We start from the raw sequence: 16,302 nt of genomic DNA on the forward strand, positions 1-16,302 counted from the left end.
ACAAAGTCATAAGGGTATAAAAAGTTGGCATTTGAAGAGATAATTGTATGATTAAGTAAATGTAAGTAAAATTACTTTTTAATGTGACATTTTTGATTGTGAAGCAGTAGTGTACAAATCCAAAGCAAATTCAGTAAATCAGCCCAGTTGTTCCTACTTCATCTTCCACCAGCAAGAGCGAAAACCTGGACAGGGCTCTGCCTTCCTCAGGCAACAAGGAGAGCTGGTGTCCTCTTAGCACATGTGATGTCAATGCAAAAAAAGGCACACTGGAGTGTACAAGACCTTCCTGGGGTTCTACAGGAACTCTTACTCCACACACATCATGTTAAAATTAATTTGGCAAGTGAAGGATTGCTTTCAAACCAAACTGTGTTGTTTCCTTTGGCTGTTGATACAAAGTTCTGTTCCTCTCCATGTCAGGCCCATCTCCTCAAGGCTGCTGCTCATCCTGATGCTGCAGCTGCTGCATGCAATGCTCCCCAGCACCACCATAAATCCCTTCAGTCAGACAGGAATATATGCAGGCAAAGCAGATTACTACAATAGGCACTTTATCCAGCACGTTTATCAAATGCCATTAAACCACATTAAATTTATCTCAATTTCTGAATTCCATGTTATTTCTGTGTACTACTCAATATTCAGTTGTGAAGCAAGGGGTGGGATTTTTTTCAGAGTTGCCTAAACCTGTGTGCAGAGTTCACTTGATGAGTACTCTCCATATTCAAATACTATGCTAATTATCTTTTACCTTCTTAATCATTGTCCCTTTTTAAATTTATATTGCTATCCTGAATTGCCCACAGTTCTATTTTAATCTGAAAGCTGTCTCCAAAAACACCCTGGTACTTTGGAAACAGTGTTAATTTTGTCTCCTCTTGGCACCTTCCAGAACTAGGGCCAGGAGCTGGACTCAGTGATCCTGATGGGTCCTTTGAATTCAGTATATTCTATGATTCTGTGAGAAACTTGCTTCATTTATAAGCTGTTACTTCCCAGCTTTCTACCAGAGCCTGATGTGCAGCAACTGTTGGAGTTTTTTAATTGTTTTTTTTTCTTCTGGCTTTAACAGTACCAAATTCTAAGTATTATGTTCTCAGAAGACAGTTTCCATCTCTCCTGCTAATGCACTAGTGAGCATGCAAGCTATCTTGTGCCAATGCTGTACATATTGAATGTAGAGCAGCAAATGCAATAAAGGAAGAGCAAAAGTAATAAAGGCTTATTTGCTATTAAAATAATTTACTGATGACATAATGCACTAAAGCATATATAGACTTCCCTGCTCAGAGAATAAAATTTGTACATTCACCTGCAGTTAAAGTTGGATAAGATCTCCAGAAGTGAGCTGGCAGATGACATCTGCATCATTTTACTCAAACCACATTTGTTTGAGATAGTTTTGGGCAGAACCATAATTCACACGGGTACTCTCCACTTTCAGAATGCCTTAATCTTACTTCCCAATCCATATGTTGTTTCAGCATCACCCAGAGACTGATCTTTGTCCCTCACTAATTTTTTTTTAAGCATAAAGTTACTCCATACCTGAGGAGTTTTCATCTTCCAAACTAGCCCAGAGTGGTTCCATTAGAGAGGAAAAGCTCATGGACTGAATTCAGACACCAGAATTTTACTTTTTTTCTTTTCTCTTTGCAAAAGAATTTAATTTCAGGGTGGTGGATAAGAGTCCCACCCTTGTGATGAAATCAGAGCACTTTCAAACACTGAAGGTACAGCCATGACACAGGTATTAAATTCTGGACACAACTGCTTTAAAAGTGTTTTCTTTTGGTAAACATCAATGTTTGATTTAATAGTTCTTTCATCAAATCATTGCCTGCTTCTCTCAAAAAAAAAAACTAGAAAAGATCAGAATGTGAATCTCAGTAAAAGGGTGGCAAAGCAGATGCTCCAAACAAGCATCACCTTGTTTTCTCAGCCCAGGACATCAAGTAAGATACTCACAGCATGGCAGTCTTTAAGTGATCTCTGAGGAACACTTCTCCCCTGGGGGAAACCAAGGCACTTCAAATGGGTGTTAAATAAACATTCTCTGGATTTTTCATGGTCTAAGGCAAAGGCATACAATACATATTTTGGCAACCAAGCAAATGTCCATCATGCATGGACATCCTAAATGCCCTATGCCTGAAACCTGCAGGTCAGGACTGCAGATGTGAATTTCCCAACTTCAACTGCTTTTCACAGCCCCTTTTTTGTTTTCTTAGAATGAAAATTTAATGGACTCACAGTATAAAACCCCTCAAAATTACCAACATGAGCTGAAAACATCTTTGATATCTGAAGCTGGACCTTCTAAGCTTAGCATGAACACTCATAAATAAGTTATAAAAATAGAAGGATCTTAATAGGGATAATTAAATAATCTGACTTGTTCAAGCTGGTTGATAGTGTTCATATAGGCTGATGCTCTGTCCTGAACAGCCCTCTTAAGTCATCAAAAACAGGGAGCAGATCATAGCCCAGTGCCAGCACACACTGCTGTCCCCTTGCTGAGCTTAAGGAATGCCTATCTATAGACAGAGCTGAGGAAAGTCTAATTGTTCCAACTCCAGGGGCTGCACCATGTTCTTTAATCACTAACTGCGGGAACATCATTTACAAAAGGATGGAATTATGCACATTATGCATAATTTAATGTCACTAATTTATGCAAAATATTTAAAAATTTATTTAGCTCAGAACTGCACATCCAATTTATGTAATACCGCTTTCCTCCAGTGGCTTAGTCCCTGATAAATGCCTACTAGGAAACTGGCTTTCCACATGAAAACAGATGTGTCTTGTGGATGTGGAGACCAGTTTTGTTAAATATTCTGGGTTTTTTTTTTCTTTTGTAATTAGGAACAATAAATAATTTTACTGCAAACCTTTTCATTTTTAATGGGATACAAATTCAACTGGTTGACAATTTTAAATGAATACCCTCAGAGACAGCAGGTGCTGCTGTGATAAAACATGTCCCCACAAACTCTGCTCTCCCATCTCACCTCACAATAATGCTTTCCAGGGTTTTAACTTGAAGCCTTGTTTTTATTGCAAGGATTGCAAAAAGGTAATAAAATCTGTTTTCACTACTGTGAGATCAAAACCAGGGATTTATAAATTTTGAGATGCACACGAGCAGTTGTTTCACATAATGCAGGTGTGGCTTAGAAGCAGCATCTTTCAGGCTGCATCACACACAGAAGCCAAGGCAAATCTAAGCCTTTGTCCACCTCTGAGGCTGCTGTATTAATAAAATTTCCTAAATTGCTAGACCAAGCATCAACAGCTTCTACAGGCAGTACAAGAAGGCCTCCTTACCTCACATATCCTCCTCAGCTACTGGTTTGTGTGTGTAAAGTGGAGTTTATTTGGCTTCTTCAAGTGTTTTTTTTTTCCATGGATTCAGTGAGGAAGTTTCAAAGTAACCATTTTTAAAAAGGTAAACCCTTCTACCAAGGAACGCTGACAAAGCAGAGGATTTAAGAAATTGTGTTTTAACAGTTACTCCAGAATTACATCCCAAATGCAAGCCTGTGTAAACTTCCTGATCGTGTGTATAATGTGCTCACCCCCTGTTTAAGCCACATTTAATGGACATGAGTTATTTGCATTGCACTCCTCCTCAAAGTATTTTCATTTTCTGCACAGTTTGAGTGTGGATAGGTACAGAATTTGTGGTATTTTGTTTGTTTACCTGGTTTCAGTAATCTTCTCAAAAAACATTAAGACACTTATTTCCAAAGCCTGATGGAATAAATTACTGCCCACAAGGAACATGAGCTTATTAGCAGAAAGAAAGCCATATACAGGGAAATGCTAACCCAGTGAGTAAATACAATTTTATGGCATTAGCTGATAACACAGAACCTCTGCCTAATGTCTTTAAAGCAATTATTTTGCCTTATGAACTCCTTAATGGCATGTAACCTACTTCATCCTCTAAAAACCTTTTCATTTCTCCCTGATACAGAAATAACATACAGCATGCTAAAATAAAAATTTAAAAAACACCACAGTACTGCCAGGTCTAGGAAGTTTTTCTGGTTGCTGAAATTCAGCATTTTGCAGCCAAATGAAGCAGTCAGGAGAATATCAGTGGTAGAGCTAAATTGCTGACCTCATGGAATTTCCTTGGATAAAGGAAAAAAGGCAGTGATGGAACTGCATGTGAGACCTCACCAGCTCAGCCACGGCTGTCTCAGCCAGACCCTCACCTCTCCCAGTTACAAACCTTGGTGCTTTTGATTACAGGAGTATTTGTAAGTACCTTTAAGGGTCAAAAAGTTTGAGCACAGCAAGACAACCACCATCCCTAGGCTATTCTTTCTATTATTTTTTTTTCCTTGTTAATTAAATAAAGCTCATTGAGAGCATTTGTCCAGTAAACAGGACTGTTATGCATGTAAAAACCTCTTCACTGCTAATCACACTTGTTGACACATAGTGGGATAGTGCTGAGCCCTCCTTAAATAGTTTGCACTTAAATCCAGGGCAGGCACATCACAAAATATTTTCCCTGGAAATCTCCACTATTCCCTGAACTTACAGACACATGATGTTAAGGGTGGGAGGAACAAGATAACAATATATTCCTAAGAATTTGCTCTTACCCCTGTTTCTTTCCCATGTTCCATATAAGAGTTTAAGAAAGTCCAAATAAACAAGATGAGTTAAAGAGAATTTTGGAGGAGACGTGCAACACCACAAAATCCCATTTCTACTACTGACAATTGAATTATGCTAAAACTAAATAACAACTACTTTGTTTATTGTACCTTATCTGTCTCAGGAAATGCTCAGGTCTTTCATTATCTGCTGGCCTAGGGACAGAGCTGCACTGATTAGTCTTCCTTGGGTACAGACAGAGGCGTTAAAAGAAGCCAAATACATCTTAACAAAACTAATAGGGACTGGTTTTGTCTGAAAAAAAAATTGTCCCAAATTTCTGTGTTTTGTTGGAAACATTTTGTCCCAGCCTCTGAAATCTATTACCATCCCACATTATTCTTTAAAAAAACAAAAAACAAACAAACAATTTATCTTTCAAGCATGGAAAACTTGATGTAATGCCAAGCTTTACCTATAAATAAGTTTTGAAGGGTTTTTTAATATGACTTCATCCCCAATGCTATGATGAGCACATGCTTATTGAGGACCTCCCAGTGTTTTTCAATACATGTTCTGCACAGAAGGAAATGGCCATTTGTGCAGTACAATTCCCACCCATTTACCCTGTGTTGTCAACTGACTTCTTTAACACTTGTATAATTTTAGTCATAAAATACTAGAAGTGCAAAAAGAGGTCTCTTGAAATTTTTTAGGTTCTTAGAGATGGGAGAGAGAAAGGACATTATACTAGGATGCTAATTAGATGGGAAAGGGTGCTATTGTATGCTGCAGGGAGATTTTTCTTATTTCAGTGAAAGAAATAAAAAAACCCAAACTTCCACAAACTCAGCTATTCTGACAAAAGGACCTATGGAGCTGCTCATGCAAGAAACACATCTTGTTCCCAAAGCAACCACACCACTTTGGGAAGGGAGGGGAAGAGAGGATCTCTCTTTGATATGGATTTGAAGGTGATATCCTGTGTCCCATGAAGGAGCACCCTGCTGGTACAGTCAGTATAAATTGGATTGCCTTTATACCCATTTTAAACTCAATGCTGCTATTGCTGCAAACTAGAGAGCAAAGCAACCCAGGCTCGGGGACTTCAAATAAACCCCCAAACAAATCAAAAAAACAACCAACCCTGCAAAATCCTCAGAAAGCACCTATCAAAGTGATTTCAATCCAGTGATCCGGTACACAGTCAAAGGATGTAAGCTCTTCTAATCCCACTCTTTGAGCTCCTCCAGGCTCCAGCTCCCGTTGCCATGGCCTGGCTGACACCTCCTGCAAAGCACAGGAGCCCCAGAGCCCAGCAGTGCCTCCCGCACAGCCTGACAGCTGCTGCCTGTGGGTTTGCACTGCAAAAACTGCTTGGGAGGTGAGGAGCAGGAGCAGCATCCATTCCAGTCCAGGAGGTTTTGTTACAATGAGTTCAGCTCCCGGCAGGCCACCATCATCAGCATATTTCTGACAGGTATTTTATTTTTCCTCCACAGACTATCTAACACTACTGAAAGCACCCACTGCTACATTGGATACTGCTGGTTTATTTAGATAAATTAAAATAAAATTTAAAATTACCTACTGTTCTCCTTTGTGCTAGTAAAGACTAACTTTATCCTTCAGTATAATCCTGCCAAATCAATTAAAACGCATTCAGCAGGTTGAAAGGATACTAGTGAAGTATTAACAAAAGCCTGGTTTGGATTATGCAAAATTTCTGCAGCAATTGACTGATGCAAAGATTTCTGTAGCAATACTTCCAGGAAAAGAAAATAAATCTAGCACTTCAAAATGTTTCTTACTCTGTTTTGCTCAGCAACTCTAGGAAGTTATTAGGTCAAATCCCCACAACACTGACCTCTTTCTGAGGTTTGCAAGTCAGTATGAGAGTGATGAGTGAAGTCTCCCCTAGTTGTTCATGGAAATTTCTACAGTGTTTCTATAAACTGGTGCTTAAGGATATTAAATAGGAAAATGTCTTAGAACAGAAGCAGCTCATGTCTGGGTGTGCTTGGGTGCATCAGTGCCAGCACAGGAACCCATCTAGGACGTGCCTGTGCCTTCCCAGAATGAAGCAGAATTCCTGAGGATAGGAAAATGAACCATGCTAGGTATCAATGGGAGCTTGGAAACTTGCCAAGGCACGTGTTCCCATGTGTCACACAACCAGCTCAAATGCCACTATGGAGGGGAAAAAACAATTTTTCCCTGCTGAGAAGGAGCTCCAGCAGGTGCTCTTACCTGTGCTAGGTCTGCTCAGCAGACAGTCAGTCCTGCTTCCTTGGCAAAAAAACTCCACTGGGATAAACTTTCATCTGTCAAACAAGCCAGGGATTGTGTTTTCTAGTGCTTTCACATTTGTAAGAAGCTGCCTCTGACATCTCCCCCCAGGGCTTGATCATACAACGAAGGAAAAGTAGAGAATTTTAAAGACACTGGCAAGCGTTTGGTCTTTCAAAATGTCATCGCTAATCTCCACATCATGCAGCCTGCTTAGTAATCAAGATAGAGGAACTGTACAAGTGCAAATTAGTGTCACTTATGTCCTGAAAACAACTAAGAAAGAGGATGTGGAATAAGTATGCCCAAAAGCAACATCAAATTTATTCTCCATGATCAGATGAGAGATTTACTGAAGTTTACTTTACCTTACACAGAAAAAAACCCCAAACAAACATGAAGCTATCTCTGTGACATTTACCATCTGGCTGAGCAGGTTAGAGCTGTATTAAAAGGATGCTGTACAGGCTCAATAGCAGCAAGAACAGGGAGGCAAGGAGTGGTCCTGAGCTCCAAACACTTCCAAGATAAAAGACCCATCTTCTGCAAGATTATTTATTTTTTTCTTTTGGGTCTGTTAACACAAAAATTAACAGGAGCATCAGGGTTATTTTAGGACATTATGCATCCCAACGACCTGATACGAGTGAAGAGAACAGATTTACGGGGGGTCACCTGCTCAGGGGCAGGACAGACATCTCAAAGCAGCTCTGTTATCCATGCCAGGATGCCACATGCCAGCCTGAAACATCTCTCTGTTCCAAAGGAGGGCAGCGGCTCTGTGAGCCCACGGATGAGCAACCTCAGCACCGCACTCAGAGAGCGCATGAAAAACTGCCAAGGTTTCCCTGAAGCACTGAAGCACAACAGGGAAGCAGCCAATTCCTATGTGGGCACTGGGAAGTTGTCCAAGACCTTTAAACTCTCATTCTTCTGGGAGCTGACCCAGATTTGACTATTACTCTAAGGGTAAAAAAACACTCACTGCTTAATACCTGAGGTATACGAGTTTATGCTGATGGTGCAGGCTCCTTGAACACTGCAAAGTGCTGGGGGTATTTGTTGTTGAATCCATGGTTTTGCAGGAGTAATCATTGTATCTTACTAGGAAAAAACCTAATATTTCCTAGATGGGGAAAAGCAACAGTGTTAATTGCAGGTATTTCATATTGGAAGAAAACTAGCAGGAAAAGAAAAACAAACACCACTTTGGCCCAATCCTCCAACAACAGAGAGCAACTTACAAATTCCAACTTTATTTTAAAAAACTGAATATATTCTGTGTCCAGAACAGTCTTCTTAAAAAATGTGCTTTGTAAGGTCTTTTTTGTAACATTCTTCCTTTACTAATGATTTTTAAATGTTCTCCTAATCAGCTTGAAAGGGACCAGTAATTTTTGGCTCAGCTGTAGCAGCAATTGAAGGAATCAGCACAACATGCCAGAGGAATGTGAAATGTACTAACCAGATATGAAGTCAGCTACACAATATTGAAATCCATGCAAGTCCACATCAGATCGTCTAACATTGCAGAATTTGTGATATTTAGTCTGCCATTCAAGAACATTCTTTACAGGGCACTTACCCTGATTTCTCAAAACCAATTACTACATACATAGCTATAGTGCAAATGGGAACATTAGGGCTCTAAATCTATTATCCATTTTCTTTGAAAGCATAATGTATAAAAATAAACTTGATATATAATATAATTAATAAATATAATTATATATTAATAAATATAATTATAAATTTTATTTGATTTTTCCTTTTAAATTACATTTCATTAATCTTTGTCCTTTAAAATAAAGATACAAGCATATGGCCAGATATTTTTCTGTATACATCATCATTCTTATGATAAAATTAATAGGTCTTCCAAGAAATTTTTGCTAAACAGCCAAAAGTAGAGAGTGAGCAAATTACAATACTAACACTAATTTATTAAGTTCCTTTCAAATGCCTTCAGCTTCCCTTTTCTTTGTTTGCAGCACCAGAGGACCATTTGATAAAGCAAACCTGCAGAAGTTCAGCCCTTTGTTTACTAAGGTAGCAGTGGCTGCAAACGGAATGGAAGTGACAGCGCCAGGGCTACCTCGCCTTGCCGGCAGCAGCGCTGCGCTGGAGCAGCTGCTGCTGGAGGAAATGAAACTGCACAAACCCTGAAGGATGACATTACTGGGGAGCTCCGCAATTCAGACTGGCAAGGAGGCAGGAGTGGGAGCTCTGGAGAGCTGCCACCACCTCCCTTCCACGAACCACGGTGTCCCTTGGCCACTATGCTGTTTCCTGGGCTGTATAATTTGTTTTCTCGGACCTGCCACCCATATGGAGGCTTGGACACGTTACACTGAGTCAATCATACTGGCCACTCCTGGTATAAGCCCAGCTTGACACATTTGTACCTCTGTCAGCACTAATTCTGCTGCTTTTTGACTGAGGAGGCGACAAAACTCTGCTGTGCAGCAAGCAGAGGTTCATCACAGCTAAGTGAACATACTGTGGGTTCACAAGACAAATAAAAACTCTCAGCTTTTATTTCCAGGTTGCCCTGCAAAATTCTCTTGTTACAGACACATCTATTTCACAGCAAATTTCTATTTTTTTAACTTTCCTAAAGCAGGTGCTTATGAAGGCAAGTGCTACAATGCTTGGTCCTCAGGATTGCACTTTAAATAACAAAAGCTAAAAAGCTCTGATTGATCAAAGCTTTTTTTTATTTTTTAAATCAGATCAACTGTTTCACGCTGTTGAAAATAAGAAAACAAATCCAGACAATATTTTCTATTTCCCACTCCTACTCTTACAAACAAGTGTGACATTCACAACCACAGTATAAAAAGCTCATTAATACTCTACACTGACCTATAAATAAGGGTTATTGGCTTAACACAATAGGAGACTTTCTCGTGGAAAACAGGCAAGGAAAGGAGAAAACGGCTCAAGATAAGCCACCTCTCCACAAACAGGCTCAAAGGATAAGATCATTAAACGACAGTGTTAAAAGCGCCCAACATTTTTCACCTCCTCTTTGCTCATTTCAAAACTAGCTTAAAACCACAGAATAAAAGCCCAGTGAACACCCCAGTAGATTTTAAAAGGCAATTCTCTCTCAAAGGGCTGATAGCAGGCAGGGAGTGGGAGAAAGGTTTATTTTAGCTGAGCTAATCTGACAGACTGGCACCTACTCAGAGGTGTTGGAAGACGTCTGGCGCATCCACACACCCACCAAGAGCAGCACTAAATTCTTAAAGACAGAGCTGCCTGTGCATTAAGTTCCCTTTTTAAGTACTTCTCCCTAGAAGCTTTGTTCTTCCTTTTCAAAGAAATCATTTAAAGCAAGCTCCCAATAAATGTGCTGTGTGGGGGAGACACTTCCAACACTTGACCTTGGGGTTTGCCAAAACTATATTGGCAAATGCTCAAGGCACCGTGCCCGTGGAAGCACCAAAAAGAGTGAGAAATCTGCCTGCCAGATGAAGTGGAGTCCATATTCACACCCCATACAGCCTTCTAAAGCCATCCTTCAGCTTAAATCATAGTGGTTTGTTGGGGTTTTTCCCTACCATAAACTTATGGAAATCAATCCTAGTTCCCCTCAGCTTACGTTTTTCGAGGCTGAAGCCAAGCTCTTCCAGGCCAGTGGTAAAATGCCGGCTGATCCTTCCACCATTATCCTAATTACCCTTCCCTGACCTGTGGCTGTTTAAACTCATCTTCCTAAGTACAGAGAGGATACCTTCATTCTTTACTGCTCCAAAATGGTGGTGTTGAGCTCAGAGAAGGAATTCATACCATCCATCCTTAAGCACACAACATTCTCCTGAAACCAATTAATGGCAGAAGAAAGCAGTTCTTCTCACTTAATAATCCAGTCCTCCCCCGCCTTGCCAGTGTTTCTCAGCCTTGGAGTTGGCAAATTTATTTAGCAAGCTTTTAATTCTTCTGTAAAGGCTGCTAATGAAAATATTAAATAAAGCACGATTTGATCTTTGAGGAGCTCCAGCAGCACCTTCGCACAAACTTGCAGCGATAAAAAGGTTATCAAGAATGACAGAATTGAAAGACTCCAGTCTTTAAAGTCATCTTAACCACCTCAAAGGCCCTCTTGCAGGAGACAGGATTACCATGATGCAATCAAATTATGCCCAATTATCTCCAGTATTTAGAGCATTTGTGCCAGCCACACACCCCAAAGAAAAATAAAGACTGAAATAACACTGTTTGACATGCACAGATGCAGCAAGGCCAGCGACCACTTTTACTCAAACTAACCCAGAAAGGTGGTCATTGTCATCATCTCCTGGTCCCCCCCAAGATGTCCCTCTCATCCACATGCAGTTGCTTTCATCACAAAACAGCTTGCAAAGCACAGATCCCCTCTGATACTGCAATTAGTTAATTTCCTATACTGATATCTCTTATACAGTGAACAGCATTTTAATTAATTCTTTAAATATATATTCCTCCAATAGGTTGAACCTTAATTAAAATTAGAAGTGCCTGATAGCATCTTCTTATCTGGTTACAGACCCATTTTTTTTAAATTTGCGGTGATGATATCGCAACCACATTAAAAGGAATACATATTGAATTTTATGTTCTTTCAGTTCAGCAAAACACTAAGAAAATTAATTCAATCTGCATTTACACTCACAGAATCTGTCTCCTGCTTCAGAAATAAATATTTTTGCTTTGTTTCAAACACAAGTTTTACAAAACTGTTTTAAACTCTGCCCTGGGCACGTCTCTGCCCACCAGAGATCTGCGATGCTTAATCTCATATTTCATTAGTTATTGCTTAATTAGAACCCCATTTGAAAGAAGTTGAATAAAAATGGACCATTTAATTATCGTGGGACATGAAAGAGGCAGAAAGTTCTTTGTAATCCAAGCTGCTCCTCAGCAAGTTTTTATCATGTTTATCACAGACATCATACGTGACTTCACCGTCTATCTCTCTCTCAGCTCTGCATCTCCTGATGCAGCTCTTCAGTCAGCACATCTGCCACTACTCCTACATTCACCTTCACACAGCTCCCCCGGCACCGGGAGCACCACAATCCTGCGGCTGGGAGAGCCTTCCTGCAGCCCAGGATCACCACCACCAAACGCTTCCCAGGCCCCACCCTGCGCTTTAGCACACTTTAAACCAGCACAGCAACCAGGGGGGAAACCCCAGCAATACTGTTCAGCTGCGAGAAGCACACAACTAAACAGGAGGTCTTTTCAAACCTAGCAGGATTTATCACAGCTCTAAAACGCGCAGGGCTTCTTTGCTACTAGCACTACCCATAAATATTGATTAAAAAACTAAAAAAGTTTATCCTGAGTCCCTCTAAACTGCAGCCTTTTCTCTTGATAGCCAACCAATTAACAAAACCAGCAAGTTTACAATGCAAGTACAGAATGACCAAGTTATTATCTATTACATGCACAACTAAACACCCAATTGTATCAGTATTTCCCCCTGTTCAGGAAGCATTTACAGACAAACGCCCAATTACATTCTGTTTTCAGGCTTGGGCATCCAAGTACAATTTCAGCTTCCCAATATAAACAAAATGTGCTCAAAACCTTCAATTTATTTGAGAAGCATCACAAACTTCAGTCTGAAGCCACTATTTGAAATGCTTATTTGTGAATTGTAAATTGAATTGTTACTGCTCTGTGTTATGCAAATAGCCAAATTCTAGCATTGTAAAAGAAGCAATGAACTTGTTATCCTGTCAGTCCTGTAAGCAAAAAACTTCTTAGAACATCATTTCCAAAACTGCTTGTGTGCTCCCCTAACTGTACTAGTTCTGATACTAAGGAAGGATTTACCACCAACTTAAATGAGGTGAGAGTCGCCCAATAGCGAGCCGTTCTGAAAAGCCGATCATTAACTTGGAATGCCAACAATATCCTCATACTTATGAAAAATACCTGTAAAAGCATGTTTGTTAACAAACACAAGATATCCAGTGGAACTGAGAAAGAGAAAAGTAAGATAGCAAGTATCAGGACTCCTGTTAAACGAGCATCACACGAACCATTAGCTTTGCTTGGGTGTTCAACAATTAGTTTTAGTTAGATAAATTATACCTCTAAGCAGTTGTATGTGAAAAATAAGAGTACGTGCAACTGTCTTAGACTGAGATCATATATATCCCGACAGTCATCCTTTATGGAAAAATTATGCATATGGTGCGTGTGGGTGGACTGAAACCAGCACGGGATGAGCGCTACCTCCATCAGGCAGGCCAGGCTGGAGGGCTCAAAGGAGCCAGGGTGCCTGTCAGATCCATCAGCACATAAATCAGAGTATTGGTATCAGCAACCTGAGTCACGTGCACCCCGTTAACTCCTGCAGCGTTGCCTCATCCCTGCAGCACTCAGCCTTGCCAGACGGACGCTGCCTCCCACCCGCTCCCACTCAGGGAACGCCTGGCAGGTGGCAGGTGACACGAGGACAGGCTGTGCCAGGGCACACCAAAGCACACCAACTGGCACACCCTGCCATGCCATGCCACATCACACCACAGTGACCAGCTGGGACACAGGATCCCCACTCCTGCAGGCCTGAGAGCACCCAACAGCCAGTCAGAGATTTGCTCTGCAGAACAGTCAGCCCTAGATGCAGGACAGATGTGCCTTCCATAGCAGACAGTGTGATGACAGACATCCCACACCACCAGGGAAAAGGGTGCAGCCCTAATCCCTCTGTCACTACAGCACGGGGCCTCCTGGCCTGGCTGGAGTGCAAGGCAGGAATCAATCCAGGAATAGTGCTGGAAGCAAACAGGACTGTGAAAGCAGGAACATATCTGGGCCCCAGTCCATGATATTTAATTCCAGAGCAGTCAGCATCATGCTTGCTTATATTCAATCCTTTTCTTTGCCTCATTTAAACTGACTTCACTTTACAAAGAAAAGCTCAATTTTAATGTATTTCTTTACTCCTTCCCACAGCATTATGCTACTTTCTCTTCGACTTGTGTTAGAGAGCAGCTTTCCATATCTGTGCATTTTTTTGTTCAGGACAGACATTTCAAACACCTCTCACTGCTGAATGGAAATAGGGAAGAGCAATGCTCTAGTGTCTTTGGACAGGAAAACACTGACAGTGTTCACATGCTGCAGCTAAAAACAATACACTGATGAAGCATCAAGGGGTGTTTCTATCAGCAGACAGGAGCATGGAGCAGAAATAAGGCTCAGACAGAAAGAAAGGCATAGATTTGGAACTTGAAGAGCCACCTCTGCTTCTTCTCATTTTTTCACAGCTATAAATTAGATATTCATCTCCATAACTGATTGGGGGGCTGTTTAAAAGCTGCTAACAGGGTCTGCACAGCTTGCAGGCTTATGCATGTTATGCATGAATAAAGAGTCACCACCATCATTAAACCCACAGCATCATTAGAGGTACCATACAAATTATGTTGCAAAAAAATGGTATTTGAATATATTTTTCTTTCTGAAATATCAACACATGCAGAGCTGGCCTGCAATCTAAATGAAACCAAGGAAGTGCTTCCTCTTAAAATGCATTGACACTGCTTGAGTGAAAAGCTTGCTGCTGATGGGTTTTATGTGCATCTAAGCTGAGCCAAGTGAGCTCAAGACAATCTAGCAATTCCACCATTTACCATGCTGCAGTAAAATAAGGCTTTTTGCTTCTTCCCAATTATATTCTCAGACTGCACAACAGACTGATCTATTCCCACTACCCTATAAATGACAATGCTGTTGTAATATTTACTCATGTATTTCCAAATTATTTTAAAAAAAAGAAACCAATGAAAAGGAACAGCAAACAGAATAAGAGGCTACTGTCCTTGCTTCCACAAATACTTGAGCCAAGTGTACTTACACACCAGCATAAATCAAACAGGCACAATCCAATTTAAATACAAGTCCTGCAAGGTTTTTTCATTACTGTATGGTTTCTGCTTTTGTCATCTTTTGACTAATTTTATTACATAATACTGAGAGATTTAGTACATTACATTACAGCTTGGTTAGTCATAACAGAATTGAAAAAGTTAATTTTGTTTCTCTCTTTCAGAAGCTAGAGAGTATATTACGTCATGCTGGTTTTCAATCAGTACATTTTACTGAAATTCCTCTTTTGTTTTCTCTTCCTGTTTCACATTAAGAAATGCAGATCCTATGTACTATAGCTGTTTTAAAAAGGCATACCAAAGAATGCTTCCATCCCTGTACATGCTGCCTCTCAAAAAAATCAGATCTTTAAGTTTCCTAGTTTCTTCTCTATTTTGCTCCATCCCATTTTTTCAGGGTCTCTGGTCAAGCAGTAATAGCTCAGCAGTTCAGCACTGACCTCACAGAAGAAAAGATAAAGGGCCACGCTGCTTTCAAATTTCCCTTACTCCAAACAGCACAAGTAATTCCACTTAAATTGGGGAGATACATTTACAGCCCATTTTTGAAGATGGGAACATAATTCTGGTGGGCTTTTACTAGCTTTTTGTCTTTTTTTATTGTCTTCCTTAAACAGCTGCTAGTGAACACCATCAGAGGCAGGATGATGCTCTGCCCTGAGATGGCTGCACTTGGGAATGAATCACCACAGACAGAGCAGCACTGCAAGGAATAAACTCACTGCTGAACAATATGTGTGCACTAATCTCCATTTCCCTGTTGAAATGGATTTCTTCTTAGTTTTATTCGCAAGTATTTTATTCAAATTTCTTACTTCCTCAGCACCAATACACAAGAGGACCCAGCCAGAGTACAGAAAACTGTCCACAGCAAAGGCTCCCTGTGCCTACATCACTACATTTCTATTCAATCTACTGTAACAGTTGTTAATAAAAAAAGAGGTTTTGGCCCAGAAGACTGTGTAATGCACAGAAAAACTGAAAAAACTGAACGACAGGAAGATGTGAAACTCTATCAAATGCAAGAAAACACTTACCATTCCACAAGCAGAGGAACAGAATCTCTGTGCAGTCCACAGGAAGACAACCATTATTACAGTGTGCTGCACATACAGGTCAAAAACACATTTTAAGAAATGCAAGTCACATTATTGATAAAAACACCTCTCACAACACACAGCTGATAATATACCTATTAATAGGGACTTGCTAGCCTTTTTATTTGCAACTCATTTTAAAAGGACTGCTCAGGGAGTGCTGCTGGTTCCAGACTAATTACTTGCAGATTGTGTTGGACTTTCCCACACACAGAAACAAGTGGCATGCTGAATTTGGTCATGTTAAGGCATTTCCATCAGCTGCTTCATAACCACTTTGAGAAACTCACCTGGATGCAATTATGACTTTACTGCAAAGTTTTTGTTGTTTTGGGGTTTTTTTTAAACACCGGACCACAAAAATCATGTTCCTTATTCGATACCCATTGAAGCAAATAGGATGGTTT

The 16,302-nt window shown here is 40.3% G+C and overlaps 1 protein-coding gene across 7 annotated transcripts in view; it reads right to left on the reverse strand.

Annotated features, from left to right (window-relative positions):
- MACROD2 (mono-ADP ribosylhydrolase 2) overlaps window positions 1-16,302 on the reverse strand; it is an 849,382-nt gene that overhangs the window by 751,078 nt on the left and 82,002 nt on the right. The window lies entirely within an intron of this gene.

Source organism: Zonotrichia albicollis, chromosome 3, assembly GCF_047830755.1.
Source record: "Zonotrichia albicollis isolate bZonAlb1 chromosome 3, bZonAlb1.hap1, whole genome shotgun sequence".
Classification (NCBI taxonomy): Eukaryota; Metazoa; Chordata; class Aves; order Passeriformes; family Passerellidae; genus Zonotrichia; species Zonotrichia albicollis.